Raw genomic sequence first — 23,279 nt, forward strand, 5'->3', positions numbered from 1 at the left:
TTGCCTTATCATGACAGTCAGTTTTAGCTTTCTCTACTGAGGTGCTTAGCCCAGCTCAACTAGGGCACAATCGCAGTAGTTCTCCCAGCTCTACCTTAGCCGATATAGCGGAACGTAAGGTACCAAAACATAGGAGCCGGGCAAACCCAACTATTGACCAAAGACATGATTCAGAGTTGTGCATATAATGCTATAAGTTCGGAGTGCCGCACTTGTGAAAGTGTTCGGACTTATCATGTCGTATTATGGGGTGCTTGAGCCCCTGGCATATTGGCCGTACCAAAGTGTACGGGTGAATAATGTCATAACTGAACATATATATATATATATATATATATATATATATATATATATATATATATATATATATATAAGCGAATAAATACAGAATGCGATAATAAGCTGAAGCTAAGCATTGTTTATTCAAAAAGGCTGCAGTAAAAGCAGAACGATACAAATAGTGTGATAAGCAAGAGATGGGACTATTTGACATGTCCCCCTCTAGGGGCGAGCTGCGGGACGGTATGTAAGCCAGGTATTTTGCTCGTTATAGAGACCACCTGGGCATTCGACGTAGCTTCCTACCTCCTTGGTTGTTGCATCGTGTGTTTGGCGATTGTATTGCCGGACATGCCTTCCGGAGAGTGAAGTCCTGAAAGAAAATATGACAAAATCGGGAGCCCTTAATGCGGTTGAGCCGCATTTTTGGGCGTGCCGTGGTCGTGCCCGTTCCCCTACGCCCATGGTATTTCCAGAGCGTAATTATGTACGCGTAGTACTGGTTTCGCAGTTTCGCGAGGGCTGGGGTTGGGGCCGCATTGCTACGCTTGCTCGGAACGTGCCAGGCGTTCTTGTTGTAGGTTACTCCGGGCGCGCTTAACGGTGTCTGGATGTTTAATAGCCGGACTGGAGAATCGCCTTGAGAGGCTGCTTTGTACTTCCGCTGCCAGGGCCGCCATATGCTCCTCCGTTCTGAGAGAGCGTTCGGTGTTTCCATTGACCGTAATGACTCCTCGAGGGCCTGGCATCTTGAGCTTAAGGTATGCGTAGTGCGGCACTACATTGAACTTTGCGAATGCGATTCGTCCGAGCAGTGCGTGATAGCCACTGCGGAACGGGACTATGTCGAAGATTAACTCCTCGCTTCGGAAATTATCCGGGGATCCGAAGACCACTTCAAGTGTAACTGAGCCTGTACAGTTGGCCTCTACACCTGGTATGACGCCTTTTAAAGGTCGTTTTAGTGGGTTTAATCCTTAAGGGATCTATGCCCATTTTCTGCACTGTATCCTGATAAAGCAGGTTCAGGCTGCTGCCGCCGTCCATAAGGACTCTAGTGAGGTGAAATCCGTCAATGATTGGGTCTAGGACCAATGCGGCGAATCCGCCATGGCGGATGCTAGTGGGGTGGTCCCTTCGATCGAAAGTGATCGGTAGGAGGATCATGGGTTGAACTTTGGGGCGACTGGCTCCAACGCATATACGTCCCTGAGTGCACGCTTCCGCTCCCTTTTGGGGATGTGGGTTGCGTATATCATGTTCACCATCCGCACTTGTGGGGGGAAGCCCTTCTGTCCACTATTGTTCAGCGGCCGGGGCTCCTCCTTGTCGTTGCTATGTAGCCCCTTGTCTCTGTTTTCGGCATTTAACTTGCCGGCCTACTTGAACACCCAACAATCCCTGTTGGTGTGATTGGCTGGTTTTTCGGGGGTGCCATGTATCTGGCACGAGCGATCGAGTATACGGTCCAAACTGGACGGGCCCGTAGTATTTCTTTTGAATGGCTTTTTCCGCTGACCGGGTTTAGAGCCTCTGAATCCGGCATTAACTGTCGTATTCTCAGTATTGTCGCTGTTAATGCGGCGCTTGTGCTTGTTGCGACGCGACCTGCCATTGCTGTCCTTGGTATCCGAATTACCAGGGCTCTTGGTCATGTTATTTCTGCGAGCCAGCCAGCTGTCTTCTCCCGCGCAAAAGCGGGTCATGAGTGTCGTGAGGGCTGCCATAGATTTCGGCTTTTCCTGTCTAAGGTGCCGGGCAAGCCACTCGTCACGGATGTTGTGTTTGAAGGCTGCTAGGGCCTCTGCGTCTGGACAGTCAACGATTTGATTTTTCTTGGTTATGAACCATGTCCAGAATTGTCTGGCAGATTCTTCTGGCTGCTGAATTATGTGGCTTAGGTCATCGGCGTCTGGTGGTCGCACATAAGTGCCCTGGAAATTGTTGAGGAATGCGGCTTTCAGGTCCTCCCAACAACCAATTGATTCTATTGGCAAGCTGTTAAGCCAATGCCAAGCTGGTCCTTTAAGCTTGAGTGGGAGGTATTTGATGGCGTGTAGATCATCACCACGGGCCATGTGGATATGAAGGAGATAGTCCTCGATCCATACCGCAAGATCTGTTGTGCCATCGTATGATTAAATGTTTATGGGTTTGAAACCCTCTGGGATTTGATGATCCATTACTTCATCTGTGAAGCATAGTGGGTGCGCGACACCTCTGTACTGGGCTATGTCACGACGTAGCTCAAATGAACTTTGTTTGTTGTGTTCGGCCCAGCCGGATTTACTATATCCTGCGTGACGGTTATCGTCTCATGTCGCGGGGCGCCGGCGTGATCCGTAGATCAATCTTGTTTGCCTTGCCTTGTCCTCCAACATATCTCGCAGGTCTGGCGCATTTCCCCGTGCCTTGGTATTTTTTGAGCGACGCCGGGGAGCGTCTTGAGTGGAGGGCCGAGAGGCCTCTCTATCGCGGCCGCGAGGTGGCCGGTCAGCCGCATCATGCGCTGGTGATGTAGGTTTAAGTGCTTCCTCCTCTAATCGGGGTAGCAACCTGCGCTTTGGGTAGCTCTTGGAGGGGCGTTCGGTTCGTATTCCTCGGCCGCAAGGACTTCAGTCCATCTGTCGGCTAGCAAATCTTGATCAGCTCTAAGCTGTTGCTATTTTTTACTAAGGCTACTCGCCGTGGCCATAAGCCTGCGCTTAAAGCGCTCTTGTTCGGCGGGATCCTCAGGCACGACAAATTCGTCGTCGCCGAGGCTTGCCTCGTCTTCGGAGGGAGGCATGTGATTATCATCCTCTTCCTCTCTGTCTGCCGCTCTCTTAGAGGGGCTGGCTTCTCCATCCTCCTGCGCTGAATCTTACTGGAGGGAGTTGTCTTCGGCACTATCCGGGGTGTTGTTATTTCCCATGCTGGTATCACCATTTTTGCTTTGGCGGGACTTAGAGTGGTGCCGCTGACGCCGGCGCTTGGGTTGCTTCTTGGAGGGGTCATCCCCCGCTGTTCCATCGCCATTGCCTTCTTTGGGTGTATCCACCATATATACATCGTATGACGAGGTGGCTTTCCAGTGCCCTGTAGGCGCTGGTTCCTGTTCGTCTCTTACATCGTCGTCCATACCGTCGATGTCTTCGGAGTCGAAGTCTAGCATGTCAATTAAATCATCGACAGTGGCTACAAAGTGGGTGGTGGGTGGGCATCGAATTTCTTCGTCGTCCGCATCCCAATCCTGCCGGTCATAATTCGGCCAGGACTCTCCTGACAAAGAGAGAGACCTTAATGAATTCAGAATGTCACCGAAGGGCGAGTGCTGGAAGATGTCCGCGGTGGTGAATTCCATGATCGACGCCCAATCGGATTCGATTGGCAGGGGCGCGGAGGGTTCGGAGTCCGGAGAAGAGTCCGGCACCCTGGAGTCACGGGCTTCGCAGAGGATAAGACTGGTGTTCGGCTTGATCGCTGTTGAGACTGCGGCCCCCGGGGCGGGGTCTAACCACCCGTCCTTGATCGGTGCAGTCGACTCTGAGCTAAAGGACGGAGCGGATGCGGGTGCGGCCTCCAGGGCACTGATCGGTGGCAGAGCTAAATCATGCCTGTCGTGACAGTGCGGTGCGCCCGGCTGTGGCTCGAATCCGTCGAAGATCAAGTCTCCGTGGATATCGGCCATGTAGTTCAAACTTCCAAATCTGACCTGATGGCCAGGGGCGTAGCTTTCAATCTGCTCCAGATGGCCAAGCGAATTGGCCCGCAGTGCAAAGCCGCCGAATACGAAGATCTGTCCGGGGAGAAAAGTCTCACCCTGGACCGCATTGCCGTTGATGATCGGAGGAGCCATCGGGCCTAAAGATGACGACACAGAGGAACTCTCAATGAAAGCACCAATGTCGGTGTCAAAACCGGCGGATCTCGGGTAGGGGGTCCCGAACTGTGCGTCTAGGCGGATGGTAACAGGAGACAAGGGACACAATGTTTTTACCCAGGTTCGGACCCTCTCGATGGAGGTAAAACCCTACTCCTGCTTGATTAATATTGATGATATGGGTAGTACAAGAGTGGATCTACCACGATATCAGAGAGGCTAAACCCTAGAAGCTAGCCTATGGTATGATTGTTGTTCGTCCTATGGACTAAAACCCTCCGGTTTATATAGACACCGGAGAGGGCTAGGGTTGCACAGAGTCGGTTACAATGGGAGGCGATCTACATATTCGTATCGCCAAGCTTGCCTTCCACGCCAAGGAAAGTCCCATCCGGACACGAGACGGAGTGTTCAATCTTGTATCTTCATAGTCCAAGAGTCCGGCCAAAGGTTATAGTCCGGCTACCCGGACACCCCCTAATCCAGGACTCCCTCAGGTTGGAAAGCAAATTTTTGAAGGAAAACATTTAGAATAATGAAATAAATTGGAAAAAATATATTTTGAATCAACATGAAATATATCTGCTGCTGAAAATGATATTACTAAAATTTGTTCGTAAAAGGTTATTTCGTTGACTAGCCCAGATAGATGTCCGCGTCACTGCCAATCGTACATGACTGTTGTGATGGTGGGGAGAGTACGTAGTCGACACAAGATCAACAAGTAGTTTATACATACATACATACATACATACATACATACATACATACATACATGCATACATACATACATACATGCATACATACATACATAGGGGATCATCATGTTAATCATACAACCAAAATCCAATGCCACCACATATATTCGGCATTTTCCAACTAGCAAACCCTAGGTAACTGATCTAGCTAGCTAACCGTAACCGTCGCTCCCGGGCTGCCAACTCACCCGGGCTTCTAGTGCGAGGGCAACGCCGATCCATATAATCCAGTCCAAGGAAGACCCGATGACCACGCCGAAGTAGAACCTTGCAAGGGAAAGATTGGCATTGTGAGAATCACATGGCAGAAATAGTAGCTATCAGGGCATACTAGAATCTCGCATGAAAATACCTACACCAAGAACATATATAGATCGTCTCCATCGAAGGTGTTGTGGTTTCCACACATATGGGGAGAATAGAGCCATGGCTCATCTATCTCATCATCATCTCTAACCTAGATCAACTAGTTTATACACACATAGATAGGGGATCACCATGTTAATCATGTCAAGTATCATGATTGGATTGGAAATATAGGATAGCCAGATGCGTTGGGTTCACCGGCTGCGTCGTGCTTGCTAGCTGCCTCAGCTTGGGAGCGACTGCTGCGTTGGTCACTCGAGCCTTGCTGCCCGGGCTGACACGCTCGTCTGCACGTCGTCCAGCGCCATCCATCGTAGCCGGCTTCATCTTGGACTCCGCCGCCACCCCGCCTCCACCAAGTGGCGTCGTCGACCTCGCGCGGGCCCACCTGCCCACGATCCGCCTCATCTACACCGTGCGACCGATCTGGCCCGTCGGTGGCGCGCACCGCCGCAGGTCCCGTGAAGACTCTCCCGAGTACAGTGCGACCCTCCATAGATCGAGCATCGGGCTGCCACTGTCCCGTGGTCCCCCCATGGCTGCACCGGCTCGCCCGCCGCCACTGCATCACCCCTTCGGGTCGTAGCCTCGCGGCACATGGTCCCAACGGCTGCATCGACCCTCGCGCTGCCGCTGCATCGCCCCTTCAAGTCATACTGTGTGGGGCACATGGTCTACACCGCTGCCTTGACGTCTTCACACCAATATATTTGGCATTTCCCAATGAGCAAACCCTAGCTAACTGATCTGGCTAGCTAACCGTAACCAGCGCTCCTAGGCTACCAACTCACCGGGGATTCTAGTGTGAGGACGATGCCGATCCAACATAATCCAATGCCACCACATATATTCGGCATTTTCCAACTAGCAAACCCTAGCTAACTGATCTAGCTATCTAACCGTAACTAGCTCTCCCGAGCTACCAAACTCACCGGTGCTTCTAGTGCGAGGACGACGCCGATCCAATATAATCCAATCCAAGGAAAACCATGTTTATATTGTAAAACAACCATCACATACATTGAAGCAATCGATACAAACGGACGCCACACACACCCAAGGCAAGATACATGAATGACGGGCACCGACACACAACCTCAACGACTACCAAGCACCTATAAGATGTGCAAAAAAGGGATCCGTTTAGAGCCGACGGAGACCACCAACACGAGGAGCGATCATCTTGGAAGATGTGCGATGGACATGCCGTACCGAGGACTCCAAGACGATGCCTCCAGAAAGGGCACAACCACGAACGTCGCCACAGTCCGATTCGAAGATCAAGTTTTCACCCAGAGTAAGATTGGAGGAGTGGGAGGAACACGACGTCCACAGACGCCTTCACCGTCAACCAATGAACGGACTATGTAGGTGATGTACGAAGGTGGTTCAACCCATCCGCCGCAACCCCGGTCCGCCAACCACCCGCAGCCAATTAGAAAGCTGTTGTCTCATCATGGATCTACACTTAGGTTGGGATATGTCAAAAATTTGTGCCTTGGTCAACTGTCGGTCAAAGCAGGAAAAATTTGGCCAGTTCTGAACTACATGTCATAGAAACCTCATGCGACCCTCACTTTAAAACTATCAGGTTATACTCTTGTCTCGAAACATAAGAACTGATGGGATGGGTCGATGAGACGGTCGATCTATGTTAGTCTCGATCTTACATTCCGACCTTGAGATGGGGTGATCTCAGCATCTTTCATTTTACCGAACAATCCGTCGAGGGTTTGTCCACACCAGAGCAGGTCCAACATAATTATGCCGCTTTTGTTCAAACGACAAGCATAGAGATTCACCTATGTAAATTAAACAACCCTGCATCCCGACGCCTTTCCCTGTCGGATCTGTCCTACATTGGATCCACACGCAAGGGGGCGAGCAAGCCGTGTCGTCTTAGGTTGGGATATGTCAAAAATTTGCGTATTTGTACATTTCTTATTTATATTGATTTATTACAACGACTCCCGGGTAGATGGACGGAGGGCTCAGGAATGGAGCGCACGGTCTTGGAAGCTTTCGACGGAGCCGCGACCAGAGTCGACTCGGTCGTCAAGGGCGACCCAATCATCGGAGGCGACGTTAGTGATCACATGGGTGGTGCAGGATGTTGATACATGTCGATTGTTGGGCGACATATGCTACCTACACTACTTAAGTAGGTAAAAGTATGCAACAAAATTACTATATAAGAATTAGTTTAATTAAAAAAAATAATTAGGTCATTTGGATTTGTGGTTTACAAGTTGCAGATAATCAAAGTTTGGTCAATAGAATTAGCATCTTCTTTCAAACAAAAAAAGAAGGGCTATGTCGATCACATATTTTAGTAAAAAAATTGCGTGGACATATTTCAATAATATACGCTATCAGACTTTCAGAAAAAAGTAATATACGCTATCTGGTGGAGCACGTCCACGTCCGCGCGATGGATCAGACGCCCTGGTGGGTTGCACCGCGCGAGATCTCCTCCTCTTTTCCTCGGATCATTTTTCTATTTCGCTCGCTCCTTTTTCCCACGGTCCTTTTCCTCTTTCCTTTTCACGCGCCGGACCCTGGTCCTAAAAAAATCATAGCGACCCGAGTCGTACCTCGATCCCCTATTCCACCGCCGCATGACCCGAGCGTTGGCTGCATCCAGCAGCCACATCATGGCGGCGCGACGAAGCATCCCACGCCAGCGCCTCCCTGCCGCTCCCCTCTCCCTCTAACCTTGCTCCGCCACCCGCCGCTCGGCGCCTTCCGCCCGTCGGCCTCCTCCTCCCTGGATCTCGGCTGGTCAATCCTGCAGCAGCTCTCGCTGGATCTCGGCTGGATCAGACGCCCTGCAGTAGCTCTCCCCTGGTCAACCGCCCCTTTGCTCAGCGCCGCCCGGACTGGCTCGCCTGCCTCCCTTGCGACCAACGAGCTCGACTGACTTGCGGCTAATACCTCCAGAACAACAATAGTATGATTATCCCCTCATGTTTCCCTCTGTATTTTTCTTTTTAGATGAACAGGGAGGTTTCCCTCCTCGGTTCCATTACTCAACATGAAACCAAAACGCGATCTCCAGTTATACAGCAGCTCACTTAGAGGAGGAGTTCAGCCTAAACGGCATTAAGAGAAAAAAGGGAAACCAGGGGAAACAGATCTTTGAAAAGATCAGGCGGCACGCAGGCCCGAAATTAGAGTATCACAAATCAGACTGAAATCTCTAGGTTTGTGTCCGCTTCCATCTCCGTAGCCCTTCTGAGCTTGAGTGGTGGCGCTGAGGCTGCTTGAGGAGACCAGCAGACAAGCGTCGAGACTGGGCTACTCAACAAGTTTTTGCTCTTCAGGGCACTCTTCTTTGGAGAATGGAAACGCCAGTCATCGTCAGAGATCTTCAGCTTGCCCCACTGATTCACAACCCCATCATTCGTACAACCTCCCAGCATCAGCCACTCGCTATTCTCAGCGGCTGGAGCAAGAAGGCTGTAAGTGCTGTCAGGAAAATCTCTAGACGAGCTTTGCCATTTTCTGGCGCCAAGACCGCCCAGAACTTGAGGGTTCTGAGGATCAGCCTCCAAACCTGCAAGATCGATGTCCAAACAGTGTTGTTAAAGATAATAGAGTTCCTATACTTCCACAAACACCAGAGGACAGCCGATGAAACTATATTTAGAGCAGAATTTTTTCTATTAGATACCCAAAATCTGGCTATAGATTCATAGTCTATTCCCATCCGGACCTGAAAGTGGTCAGCCACAAACGACCAAATGTTTTTTGCTATGATACATTCAGAAAACAAGTGAGTGTTAGTTTCCTGTTCAGAGCAAAAGACGCAATCCAGAGGTTTAATGATGTGACTTTTCCTCAGGTTGTCTCTTGTCATCAACTTGTTATACGAGAAAAGCCATAAGAAAACGTGGATCTTCGGGGGCACATAAAGTTTCCACACCGCAGGGATGAAAACTGGTTGTACCCCACGAAAATTGATCACCTGATATAGAGAGCTTGATGAGTAAACACCTTTGCTTTCAAGCTGCCATATCAGTGAATCAATGTCCTCATAGAGAGCAATGCTTCTGGCGCACTCGACCAGGTGGTTCCATTGCTCCATGAGTTTATCATCGAAGTTCCTTCTGAAAGTCAGCTTGAGAGTATCCCCATCCCAGACCTCTTTAATAGTTCTGGTTTGCTCATTACAGACTAAGTATATAGGCCAAAATTGGGTAGCTAGAGGTGAGGTCCCAAACCAGGTATCTTCCCAGAATCTAATCCTCTCACCATTACCTACCTTCCATCTAAATCCAAACTTCAGGTTTTGGATGATGGATTGGAATCCTTTCCAAAACCTAGAAGAGTTTGGAGTAGGGTTAACAGCAAAGAGATTAGGCTTCCCAGACAAATATTTTTGTTCTATGATGGATTTCCAAGGTTTCTCCCCTTCCTCATAGAATCTTTTGACCCAAGATCCTAAAAGGCAAGTGTTAACCTCTTGAAGGTTTGGAATTCCAAGACCTCCAAATTCTTTCTTTATACATATCATTTTCCAACTAGCAAGGTGAAGTTTTCTATGCCCTTCAAAGTCATTCCACAGGCAGTTAGCCATCTGGGAATTGATCATGTCTATGGCCCACTTAGGGAATTTGAAAAAATAAAGAAGGTAAATGGGGATGCTAGCCAGACATGCTTGAATGAGCACAAGCCTGCCTTTGTAGGAGAGTAGCTTCCCTCTCCATCCAGCAATCCTTTTCATGATCTTGTCTATAAGGGGTTGGATGTCCTCTCTTCTAAGTTTGTCATAGTGAAGGGGTATCCCTAGGTACTTAATAGGGAAAATCCCTTCGGTACATTCCAGTTCATGAATGAAGCAATCAGTTTCATCCTTTTCCATGTTAATGGGGATCAATTCACTTTTACTGTAATTGATTCTCATCCCTGAAACCTGCTCAAAGCAGTTCAACACCATCTTCAGGTTTGAGGCATGCTGCAGGTTTTTATCTAGGAAGAGGATGGTATCATCTGCATATTGCAGGCAGATGACCCCTCCAGGGCAGACTTCAGGGCAGAGCCCTGCAATCATATCCTGATTGGCTGCCTTTATCAGCATTCTAGTGAGAGCATCTACTACTAGGTTAAGTAACAGTGGGGAAATGGGGTCTCCCTGCCTGAGCCCTTTCCCTGTGAGAAAGAAGTCACTTTCACTGTTGTTCACCTTGACTCCAATGGACCCCCTATGGGTAATTTGCTTAATCCACTATGTCCATTTCTCCCCAAAACCTCTAAACTTAAGTAGTTCCTCTAGGAATTCTAGGTTGACCTTGTCAAAGGCTTTTTCATAGTCTAGTTTTAACACCAATCCTTGTCTCCTGCTAGAGTGGATTGAGTGCAGCACCTCATGTGCTGTGACTACACTTTCTAAGATATACCTGCCTTTTAGGAAGGCAGATTGGTTACTAGCTACCAGCCTTTGCAGGATTTTTGAGAATCTGTTGGTGAGAACCTTAGTGAAAATCTTAAAGCTACAGTTCAAAAGGCTGATGGGCCTAAATTTCCTTATAGAGGAAGCATCTGTTTCTTTGGGGATTAGGGTCAGCATAGCAAAGTTAAGTCTGTGTATGTCAAACTTTCCATTGTGGAAGTCTGAAAACATACTCATCCAATCTTTCTTCACTAGTTCCCAAAAGTGTTGGTAGAAAAAGAAGGGGATCCCATCAGGCCCCGGGGCTCCATCAGAGTATGAGTCAAAAACAGCCTGTTTGACCTCCTCTTCTGAAAAAGGAGCTTCTAATGTGCTATTCTCCTCAGGAGTTACTTTTTCTCCCTCAGAGAAAAAGTTTTGGTTCATTTTGAAACCATTCCTATTCTCTTTTTTGAACAAATCTTTGTAATAATCACTAGCAATTCTAAGCATCTCAGCATTATCAGTGACAGGACCTTCAGGTCCATCCAGAGAGTGGATGATAGTTTTCCTTCTTCTCTGGTTGGCCACAACATTAAAATATGCAGTGTTCCTATCACCTTCTTTAATATCTCTATCCCTAGATCTCTGCTTTGCTTTAACCTCTTCCTGAAGCCAGATTTTCTGGAGCTCAGAGTGGATGAATCTAATTCTAGAAATTTCAGCTTCAGAAAGGTTTGTGGCTTCAGACTTGATATCAAGCTTATCAAATTCCTCTAAGAGGATATTTTTTTGTATCTTCTAAGTTGGGCCTCCTCATTGGAGCTCCACCCCTTAGTGATTTTCCTGAGTTTTCTAATTTTAATTTGCCAGTTCTCAATATGGGAGGAGGCATTAGTGGTCTCATTCCAAATTCTAGTAACTAGATTGGAGAAGTCTTCTCTTAGGAGCCACCATTTCTCCATTTTATAACTACTACACTTAGGGGTTTGGTTTAAACCAGACTCCCAAATTAAAGGAACATGGTCACTCCCACACCTAGGCAAAGCCCTACAGGATGCCATGGGGAAGATCATGTCCAACTCAGTACTACAGAAAAGCCTATCTATGGTAGACATGATTAGGTCCACCTGATTGTTGGCCCAGGTGAATCTCCTGCTGGACAGCTTAATCTCAAGCAAGCTCCAGATCTCAACCCAGGCATTGAAATTATCACTCCATCTATGGTTAATATTTCCATTACTTTTATTCTTGGCATATCTCACTAGGTTAAAATCTCCCCCTATAAGGGTGGGAAGGGGGTCTTCTAAAAACAAGGTATGAAGCTCAGAGAGAAATTCCTCCTTCCCTTCTTCATAAGGAGAACCATAGACAATAATGACTCTAAATGGATTATCAGTAGTTTTCAACTTCACAACACAACTAACAGAGGATTCTAAGTTGGACCAGGAGACAACTTCTAAGATGTCCAGGTCCGCTCCCATCAGGATGCCCCCAGCAGAGCCTTGGGTTGGTAGGTGATGCCAGGAAAAATTTCTATTACCTACCAGAAATTTTAGGAAGGAGTCAGAAAACTCCTCTTTCTTAGTTTCTTGGAAACCTACAATGGAAGCATGGGTTTTAGCCATAGTTTCCAGGATCAAAGCTTTCCTACCAGGGGCAGCAATCCCTCTCACATTCTAGAACAGGGTATTCATGATGCTGATGGTAACAATAGTGAAGTGTGGTATTTGGTTTGTAAGAATAAAAGGGGCAAGCACCCCAGAACTAGACTTGTTACATGAATGCCCTGTTCTAGAATGTGAGAGGGATTGCTGCCCCTGGTAGGAAAGCTTTGATCCTGGAAACTATGGCTAAAACCCATGCTTCCATTGTAGGTTTCCAAGAAACTAAGAAAAAGGAGTTTTCTGACTCCTTCCTAAAATCTCTGGTAGGTAATAGAAATTTTTCCTGGCATCACCTACCAGCCCAAGGCTCTGCTGGGGGCATCCTGATGGGAGCGGACCTGGACATCTTAGAAGTTGTCTCCTGGTCCAACTTAGAATCCTCTGTTAGTTGTGTTGTGAAGTTGAAAACTACTGATAATCCATTTAGAGTCATTATTGTCTATGGTTCTCCTTATGAAGAAGGGAAGGAGGAATTTCTCTCTGAGCTTCATACCTTGTTTTTAGAAGACCCCCTTCCCACCCTTATAGGGAGAGATTTTAACCTAGTGAGATATGCCAAGGATAAAAGTAATGGAAATATTAACCATAGATGGAGTGATAATTTCAATGCCTGGGTTGAGATCTGGAGCTTGCTTGAGATTAAGCTGTTCAGCAGGAGATTCACCTGGGCCAACAATCAGGTGGACCTAATCATGTCTACCATAGATAGGCTTTTCTGTAGTACTGAGTTGGACATGATCTTCCCCATGGCATCCTGTAGGGCTTTGCCTAGGTGTGGGAGTGACCATGTTCCTTTAATTTGGGAGTCTGGTTTAAACCAAACCCCTAAGTGTAGTAGTTATAAAATGGAGAAATGGTGGCTCCTAAGAGAAGACTTCTCCAATCTAGTTACTAGAATTTGGAATGAGACCACTAATGCCTCCTCCCATATTGAGAACTGGCAAATTAAAATTAGAAAACTCAGGAAAATCACTAAGGGGTGGAGCTCCAATGAGGAGGCCCAACTTAGAAGATACAAAAAAATATCCTCTTAGAGGAATTTGATAAGCTTGATATCAAGTCTGAAGCCACAAACCTTTCTGAAGCTGAAATTTCTAGAATTAGATTCATCCACTCTGAGCTCCAGAAAATCTGGCTTCAGGAAGAGGTTAAAGCAAAGCAGAGATCTAGGGATAGAGATATTAAAGAAGGTGATAGGAACACTGCATATTTTAATGCTGTGGCCAACCAGAGAAGAAGGAAAACTATCATCCACTCTCTGGATGGACCTGAAGGTCCTGTCACTGATAATGCTGAGATGCTTAGAATTGCTAGTGATTATTACAAAGATTTGTTCAAAAAAGAGAATAGGAATGGCTTCAAAATGAACCAAAACTTTTTCTCTGAGGGAGAAAAAGTAACTCCTGAGGAGAATAGCACATTAGAAGCTCCTTTTTCAGAAGAGGAGGTCAAACAGGCTGTTTTTGACTCATACTCTGATGGAGCCCCAGGGCCTGATGGGATCCCCTTCTTTTTCTACCAACACTTTTGGGAACTAGTGAAGAAAGATCGGATGAGTATGTTTTCAGACTTCCACAATGGAAAGTTTGACATACACAGACTTAACTTTGCTATGCTGACCCTAATCCCCAAAGAAACAGATGCTTCCTCTATAAGGAAATTTAGGCCCATCAGCCTTTTGAACTGTAGCTTTAAGATTTTCACTAAGGTTCTCACCAACAGATTCTCAAAAATCCTGCAAAGGCTGGTAGCTAGTAACCAATCTGCCTTCCTAAAAGGCAGGTATATCTTAGAAAGTGTAGTCACAGCACATGAGGTGCTGCACTCAATCCACTCTAGCAAGAGACAAGGATTGGTGTTAAAACTAGACTATGAAAAAGCCTTTGACAAGGTCAACCTAGAATTCCTAGAGGAACTACTTAAGTTTAGAGGTTTCGGGGAGAGATGGACACAGTGGATTAAGCAGATTACCCATAGGGGGTCCATTGGAGTCAAGGTGAACAACAATGAAAGTGACTTCTTTCTCACAGGGAAAGGGCTCAGGCAGGGAGACCCCATTTCCCCACTGTTATTTAACCTAGTAGTAGATGCTCTCACTAGAATGCTGATAAAGGCAGCCAATCAGGATATGATTGTAGGGCTCTGCCATAAAGTCTGCCCTGGAGGGATCATCTGCCTGCAATATACAAATGATACCATCCTCTTCCTAGATAAAAACCTGCAGCATGCCTCAAACCTGAAGATGGTGTTGAACTGCTTTGAGAAGGTTTCAGGGATGAGAATCAATTACAGTAAAAGTGAATTGATCCCCATTAACATGGAAAAGGATGAAACTGATTGCTTCATTCATGTACTGGAATGTACCGAAGGGATTTTCCCTATTAAGTACCTAGGGATACCCCTTCACTATGACAAACTTAGAAGAGAGGACATCCAACCCCTTATAGACAAGATCATGAAAAGGATTGCTGGATGGAGAGGGAAGCTACTTTCCTACAAAGACAGGCTTGTGCTCATTCAAGCATGTCTAGCTAGCATCCCCATTTACCTTCTTTATTTTTTCAAATTCCCTAAGTGGGCCATAGACATGATCAATTCCCAGATGGCTAACTGCCTGTGGAATGACTTTTAAGGGCATAGAAAACTTCACCTTGCTAGTTGGAAAATGATATGTATAAAGAAAGAATTTGGAGGTCTTGGAATTCCAAACCTTCAAGAGGTTAACACTTGCCTTTTAGGATCTTGGGTCAAAAGATTCTATGAGGAAGGGGAGAAACCTTGGAAATCCATCATAGAACAAAAATATTTGTCTGGGAAGCCTAATCTCTTTGCTGTTAACCCTACTCCAAACTCTTCTAGGTTTTGGAAAGGATTCCAATCCATCATCCAAAACCTGAAGTTTGGATTTAGATGGAAGGTAGGTAATGGTGAGAGGATTAGATTCTGGGAAGATACCTGGTTTGGGACCTCCCCTCTAGCTACCCAATTTTGGCCTATATACTTAGTCTGTAATGAGCAAACCAGAACTATTAAAGAGGTCTGGGATGGGGATACTCTCAAGCTGACTTTCAGAAGGAACTTCGATGATAAAATCATGGAGCAATGGCACCACCTGGTCGAGTGCGCCAGAAGCATTGCTCTCTATGAGGACATTGATTCACTGATATGGCAGCTTGAAAGCAAAGGTGTTTACTCATCAAGCTCTCTATATCAGGTGATCAATTTTCGTGGGGTACAACCAGTTTTTATCCCTGCGGTGTGGAAACTTTATGTGCCCCCGAAGATCCACGTTTTCTTATGGCTTTTCTCGTATAACAAGTTGATGACAAGAGACAACCTGAGGAAAAGTCACATCATTAAACCTCTGGATTGCGTCTTTTGCTTTGAACAGGAAACTAACACTCACTTGTTTTTTGAATGTATCGTAGCAAAAAACATTTGGTCGTTTGTGGCTGACCACTTTTAGGTCCGGATGGGAATAGACTATGAATCTGTAGCCAGATTTTGGGTATCTAATAGAAAAAATTCTGCTCTAAATATAGTTTCATCGGCTATCCTCTGGTGTTTATGGAAGTATAGGAACTCTATTATCTTTAACAACACCGTTTGGACATCGGTCTTGCAGGTTTGGAGGCTGATCCTCAGAACCCTCAAGTTCTGGGCGGTCTTGGCGCCAGAAAATGGCAAAGCTCGTCTGGAGATTTTCCTGACAGCACTTACAGCCTTCTTGCTCCAGCCGCTGAGAATAGCGAGTGGCTGATGCTGGGAGGTTGTACGAATGATGGGGTTGTGAATCAGTGGGGCAAGCTGAAGATCTCTGACGATGACTGGCGTTTCCATTCTCCAAAGAAGAGTGCCCTGAAGAGCAAAAACTTGCTGAGTAGCCCAATCTCGACGCTTGTCTGCTGGTCTCCTCAAGCAGCCTCAGCGCCACCACTCAAGCTCAGAAGGGCTGCGGAGATGGAAGCGGACACAAACCTGGAGATTTCAGTCTGATTTGTGATACTCTAATTTCGGGCCTGCGTGCCGCCTGATCTTTTCAAAGATCTGTTTCCCCTGGTTTCCCTTTTTTCTCTTAATGCCGTTTAGGCTGAACTGCTCCTCTAAGTGAGCTGCTGTATAACTGAAGATCACGTTTTGGATTCATGCTAAGTAATGGAACCGGGGAGGGAAACCTCCCTGTTCATCTAAAAATACAATTCTAGCATGAATAATAAAAATTTATCATGAAATAAGGAAATAAATAATAACTTTATTATTGCCTCTAGGGCATATTTCCTTCATCTCCCACTTGCACTAGAGTCAATAATATAGATTACACAGTAATGATTCTAACACCCCTGGAGCCATGGTGCTGATCATGTTTTGCTCGTGAGAGAGGCCTAGTTAACGTGTCTGCAACATTCAGATCCTTATGTATCTTGCAAATCTCTATGTCTCCCACCTGGACTTGATCGTAGATGGAATTGAAGTGTCTCTTGATGTGTTTGGTTCTCTTGTGAAATCTGGATTCCTTTGGCAAGGCAATTGCACCAGTATTGTCACAAAAGATTTTCATTGGACCCGATGCACTAGGTATGACACCTAGATCGGATATGGACTCCTTCATTTGCTGCTTCCGAAGCAGCTATGTACTCCGCTTCACACATAGAACCCGCCACGACGCTTTGTTTAGAACTGCTCCAACTGACAGCTCCACCGTTCAATATAAACACGTATCCGGTTTGCGATTTAGAATCGTCCGGATCAGTGTCAAAGCTTGCATCGACGTAACCATTTACGACGAGCTCTTTGTCACCTCCATAAACGAGAAACATATCCTTAGTCCTTTTCACGTATTTCAGAATGTTCTTGACCGCTGTCCAGTGATCCACTATCACACCCTGATTTTCATGCCACAACACTTAAGCTAATAAATCATGATAAAATGTGGTTTAATGAAAACTTTTGAGTGTTTTGGACCTTGCCTTGTTTGGATTTTGTCTGTTGTTTGCAAGTGCTCTAAAAATCAAATAAATCCTCCAACTCCTATACTTCATCTCCTTGCTCCAAACTCTTGAACCAACGATCATGCCATGTGTATAGAGCAATATAGTATTTTCTTACAAAAATAATTTGGCCAAAAAGTATTTTCAAAAATTAGTTTTCCAAAACCCCCTGAATTAAGATTTGTACTGCAAGTACTTAATTCAGGGCAGTAAAAATCTTTCCAAAGATATGTTTGACTCCTATTAGATATAGGATACCTAGAAACCACAAAAATATTATTTTAAAAGTTATTTTCCTATTTGATTTAAAGGCTTTTTCTTAAGGCCAGAAATGGTCTTTAATAGGTTAAAATTATTTTAAAGCTTTAAAAGAATTTGAGAAAAATTAGGGAGACTCAATGGACATATATTTTCCATATATATATGAGTTTCAACACATGGTCATGATCAAAATATTGGACAAAACCTCCCAAAACCATTTCTGCTCATTTTAAGGATTTGAAATATTTCTACAGGAAATATTTTCATAAAAATCCAAGAAAATTCTAACATGTCACATATGACATTTTTGATGATCTTGCCAAGTACCATGTCATGGAGAATAGTATAACCCCATGAAACCCTCTCAAAACCACTTCTGTCCTTTTTCAAGTTTGAACATTTTTGCACTGTCAAACATGTCCAAATGCTCTCAAACTTGGCGCACATGCTCAAATGGTGTAATAATGCATCTAGACCAAATGGCACAAGTTGGAGAGAATGTTATCTTGATCAAAGTACCCCAAAACCCTTTCCGTCCAGAACCAAATTTGAACAACTCTACATTGCCAAGTGTGTCCTTTTGATCTAAATTTTTGTGGACATGTTCAAATCCTCAAATGATGACACTAAACCAAGTGGTGCATCAAGGAGAAGAGATTTGCATGACTAAATCTTGGTAAAGCCATTTCTGCTGATTTCTAGGGTTTACAAAAGTTGCATTGGCAACTTTCTCAAAATGGACTCAAACTTGGTGGTCAACCACAATTATGTGTGACACTTGATCCTGTTAATTATCATGTCAAGTGGAGTTAATTTGCTTGCCCAAATTTGCATCAAACACCTTCTGTCACTTTTCAAAAATCACCATTTTGACCACTTACACTATTCTCCTTGAGCTCAACTTTTTACCACATCTCCTCCTAGTCTTCTCCTATCTCCAGTAACTCTTCCCTGGCCTCAGCTTAATGATTGAGGGGTGAAACACCCCCATTTACCCTTCTGGATAGCAGCATTCTTCTCCTTTCTCACCTTCCTCCTCATTCCAGTGGCCCTCCATGGCATCCAGTGCTTCCTCCCCTTTCTTTACTCCCTTCTAGAGCTACCAGACAATAGTGGCCGCGCCCACAAGGCATATAAAATGCCATGGCATGCCATTTGGGCGCTTTGGAGCACGCTACAGTGCGCTCCCGCACTGTAGCCGCCCCCTGCCAAGCACCTCCGGCCACCTCGGGCCTCCCCAGCGCACCCGACGATGCTCCTCGGCGTCCTCAACACGACAGTCGGTCGGCCCCCTCCTCCTTCTCCCTCCTCCTGCCCCTGCTCACATGCGCGCCAGCCGCCCGAGTGCACCAGTGAGCAAGCTCACACGCGCGGTGCCCCTGGCCCCCCTGCTCTCTCTCTTCTCTCCCTAGCTCCGGAACGAATCCAGGAACGCCCCAGACACACCGCGACGAGCTACTGTGACCCGTGGTGACGGCAACGAGCTCGCCGGCGCACGAGTCCTCGATGGACCGTCGCCCACCTATTTAAGGGCCTCCCCGAGCCCTCCTCTCCTCACCACTCGCCCTCTCTCCCTCCCAGAGACCCACGGGATGAAGCCAAACCTCTCCTCGAGCCCTCCATCGCTCCCCACGGCCGGAGCCGAGCCGCCGGACTCCGCCTAAATTCATGCCCACCTCTCCTCCTCCTTCCCTCTGGACCGCACTAGAGCACCACCACAATCACCGCGAGCCCCTCCTGTGCTTCTCCCTCTCCTCCCCATGGCTGTTCCATGGAGTTCCATCACCACCGCCAGCTTCGCCCGCCACGGTCGATGGTGCGCTCGCATCCGACCACCCCTGTGGACATGGCGCACCTCGACGGATGCGTCTCGGCCTCCTGAACCCACCGGTGTGTTGGGCATCGCCGGGGATGGCCGGTGACGCTGGGGAGAACGCCGGCACCCGCTCGGCCTCGCCTCTCCTGCCTCTGCTCTGTTCGAGTGGGAGGTAGGAGACGTCCTGAGCACCGGGCCCCGCTCGTTAGTGACCTGGTGGGTGGGCCCCGCCCGTTTAAGTGGAGACGGGCCGGGAGCAAACCCGCTTCACGCGCGGTGAAGGCGTACTCCGCCCAGGGCGCCTTCGACGTTGCCCCTGCCACCCGCGCAGCTGAGCCGCTGGGCCGGCCCGCTGCCTATCCCTCGCCCAGTGCGCAGGATAAGGGTAAAACCCTTCCCCTTTTCTTTTTCTTTTTCTGTAAACTTGTAAAATCCACAAATAATTCAAATGATATCCAAATTTGATGATTCAAATTTCTAGGGGATCCACAAATCATGATCTATCACATGGTGCTATTTGCACATTTTTCCAAAAACTTTCTCCTCAGAAATATTTATCAAAATCCTATTTTTCCATTTCTGTGATAAACTTTAGAAAATCACAGAGAGCCCATTTTTGATCCAAATTCCATGATTCAAAATCCTAGATGTCTATAAGTTCAAAACTTAGTTTTTGAACATTTTTACTAATACTTTCTGTATCACCTCAAATAATGGTCTATTTCTTCATATATAACCAACTTTGCAAATTCATAGAGAAATCATTTGAACTCCAAAACCAGTGAAACCAACTCCAAGATGCTTCTAAAATCATGCCTTGTTAAATGGGTATCCTTTCTCATTTTTCAAAATAATATTTCTGTACACCTCTTGCAACTCCATAAACCCCTTGATTCCATCATATCCAAATGTTTAGAAATATCCACTGACCCAATTCCAATGAAACCACTCTGGTTAATTTTCATATAACCAGAGATGTCCTAGAAAAGTCAAATTAATATTTTTAGAGCACTTTCATTTCCTGCCTTGTTGTGTTGCTTATTATGGTTGCTTTCGACGATAATTGACGAAGTAGACGAAATGCTTGGAGTTGGACCAGAGATATTTGAAGACCTCGAAGACTTTGTTAAAACAGGCAAGCAGCCCTTTGACCATATTTATGAAACCCTTTTTATGCATGTCATATAGCACTTTATTAGTGTTGCATCGGAATCATGATGAGATGGTAACCACTTTGATGGGTTGCCTCTGTTACTTCCTCGTTGATACTTGCATTGTGCATGACCCTACCTCCTTATGAGGGTTATGCCGGTGGAGTAGATAGGATGCTAAGTAGTGCTACGCAAAAGGGATGGGAATATGCATGGTGATGGAGACAAAGTATTTTACAAGGACTTTTCGTAAACCCCGTCGGGTGCCACTTATGCCCGAGGGAGATGATGAGTTGGGTAGCCACTTGATGACAAAGTGGTGTACCGAGGCAAGTGTGTGTGTTGTTTTCAAAATGGATTGGTTTAAGTTGCGACCGTTATTCCAACCTTACATGCGCAACCACTCTACCCTTGTATGGGAAAGGGCATTATTGATTACCTAGGCCGATACTATCTTGGAGCCCGCATTACTAGTGACGGGGGAGAGTTGGTGCTCTCTCTCGGGACGGGGTCGTGCCAGGTAGGGCGGCCATGACTGTCTTCACAGGGCACCAGACACACTGTTGGTACCCCGTGCTTGTGGTATGTTATGAAAATGGGAGCGAGGCTCCACAATTTTAGATGTGAAATGTTGGGCACGGGGGTTACTGCCAATCGAGTTGACTCTATGTTAGTGTCGTCTAGGGAAAGATAGTGATCGGGTGCTTACCCCGGGTACTTGAGGTACCGCGGGTCGTGGATGACACGGAAGTTCCCCAGATCTTGTGGGTAAAGTGTGCAACCTCTGCAGAGTGTAAAACTATTCGAATAGCCGTGTCCACGGTCAAGGACAGTTGGGTAACCGCTCTTGGGCTACGTCCACTTTTTTACAAACCAGTGTGTGTGGGAAGAACTACTTGGGTCAAGTCAAAGGACTTGACATGGATGAGTTGGGTTGGAGCCCACTCCCTTTGTGTTGATATCTGTAACCTGTCCTCTTGGTTATTTGAATTCTCCTGATGTATGTATTACGAGTTGTTGAACATGTCATTGCACTCAAAAACTAGCTTTCCGCAATTTTTTTACCTATATCATGCATCATTGTATCTTGAACCAAAACATGGGTTTCTTGCGAGTACATTCTAAGTACTCATTGGCTTGCCACTGGTTATTTTATTGGCCAGGCATGAAAGAACATAATATGAAGAAGAGTACCTCGGTGACGAACATGCGAGCTAGGACGCTTCCCAGTCAGAATGCCTGTAGAGTTAAGGCAGATGGCATGGGTCCAAGTTATCGACGGAGATTTCCGCTGCAATGTTATAACCAAGACTTGACCATAATGGTCCTACTTGTGTAATACGGTATGTATGGATGTAAGACTCTTGTTATTCAGCTTCTGTGTGTCCAGTGAGCATTGATCTCTGGGATCACTGTACACGTGCATTCGGTGATCACGACTTATGAGTCGGGGTCCCCACAGAGCTGGTATCAGAGCCATCTTGATTGTAGGAAGCCTTAGTTAGCATGGTCATTAGTTAGGGTAAAACTATTTCCAAAACTATTACTAGTTTTCAAAACTATCTATACTTCTCTTCCCTTCTCAGTTTTTTTGAAAACTAAGGTATACTTTCCCTAACGATCTCTTCCCTTCAAAACTATTGCAAACGGTCGCTAGCACCCTCAAGCCCCTGACCACGGGATTCCTTGTAATCCTCGTGGGTAGCCTAGAAGGATTACATCTTGCCAAACACTCACCCACCTCTTCTGAACACAAGATTGGCAACACCACAGCAAGACGATGCCAACAGAAGATACGCCTTTGAAGAATGAGGACATGAAGACCCAGAGGATGGTGACACCTTTGAATTTGCCCAGGATGATGCAACGTTAGCCTATGATGATCATGGCATAGGATATGCGAGATCATGATATACATCGCTAATAGAGTAACCCTGTCACTACCGTTGTTGTATCGGCAACCACCGGTGGATGAGAACCTCGCCATTTGGTCCGCCTCACTATAGTGAGCAGGAAAACGGTTCTCTTCATCCCCCGCTCTTGGTGTCAATGTTGTCATCAACATAACCGACATGTTGGATCTCTACTATGCCTGGTTAATGTCATTGCATAAAGGATTACCTACCTGGTACCATCGACACCTTAGAAGACAAAACGAGATCGTCATGAATAAGAAGACAACAGAAGACCGAGTCAATGCCTGCTACGAGGAGCCACCTTCACCCCATCACTTCAACAGGCAAGAAGTTGTTGAAGAATCTTCAGGCTCAACCTGGATCGTTTCATCGAACAACTACAAGAGACGTAGCAACACCTGAGGAAAACTCAGAAGACTGCACAAGGCTCAAGGCACGATTACTGAGTCTGAGAACCCCTAGGGTAGGATGAGTCATGTACCCCCTATGCGCAGTCGAGTCCGTATGATAGTTCGAATAGAACCATGATTGTGTCTTGCTTGTTTTTATTTGTTTGTGTTTTGATATAGGTCGCACTTTTGCCCTATGCAACAAGTATGCGACTATATCACCTTCCTTACCTTGTTTCTTTTGTTTGGCCCTTTTTGCCACCCGTTGTTTGCACCTGCACTATAGAACCCCCCTTTAGGCATCCCCCTTTATGCTACTTATCCCTATCATCTCTCTCCTTAACTGAATACCAGCAAGACAAGATGCACCAAGGAGTCTACTTCGGCGACCAACTAGCACTGAAGAACTTCTCTACAGCCTCCTCGACCAAGTAAAACCCCGTAGAGTCATGTTT

This window comes from Triticum dicoccoides, chromosome 4A (genome assembly GCF_002162155.2).
Source record: "Triticum dicoccoides isolate Atlit2015 ecotype Zavitan chromosome 4A, WEW_v2.0, whole genome shotgun sequence".
In the NCBI taxonomy this organism is placed as follows: domain Eukaryota; kingdom Viridiplantae; phylum Streptophyta; class Magnoliopsida; order Poales; family Poaceae; genus Triticum; species Triticum dicoccoides.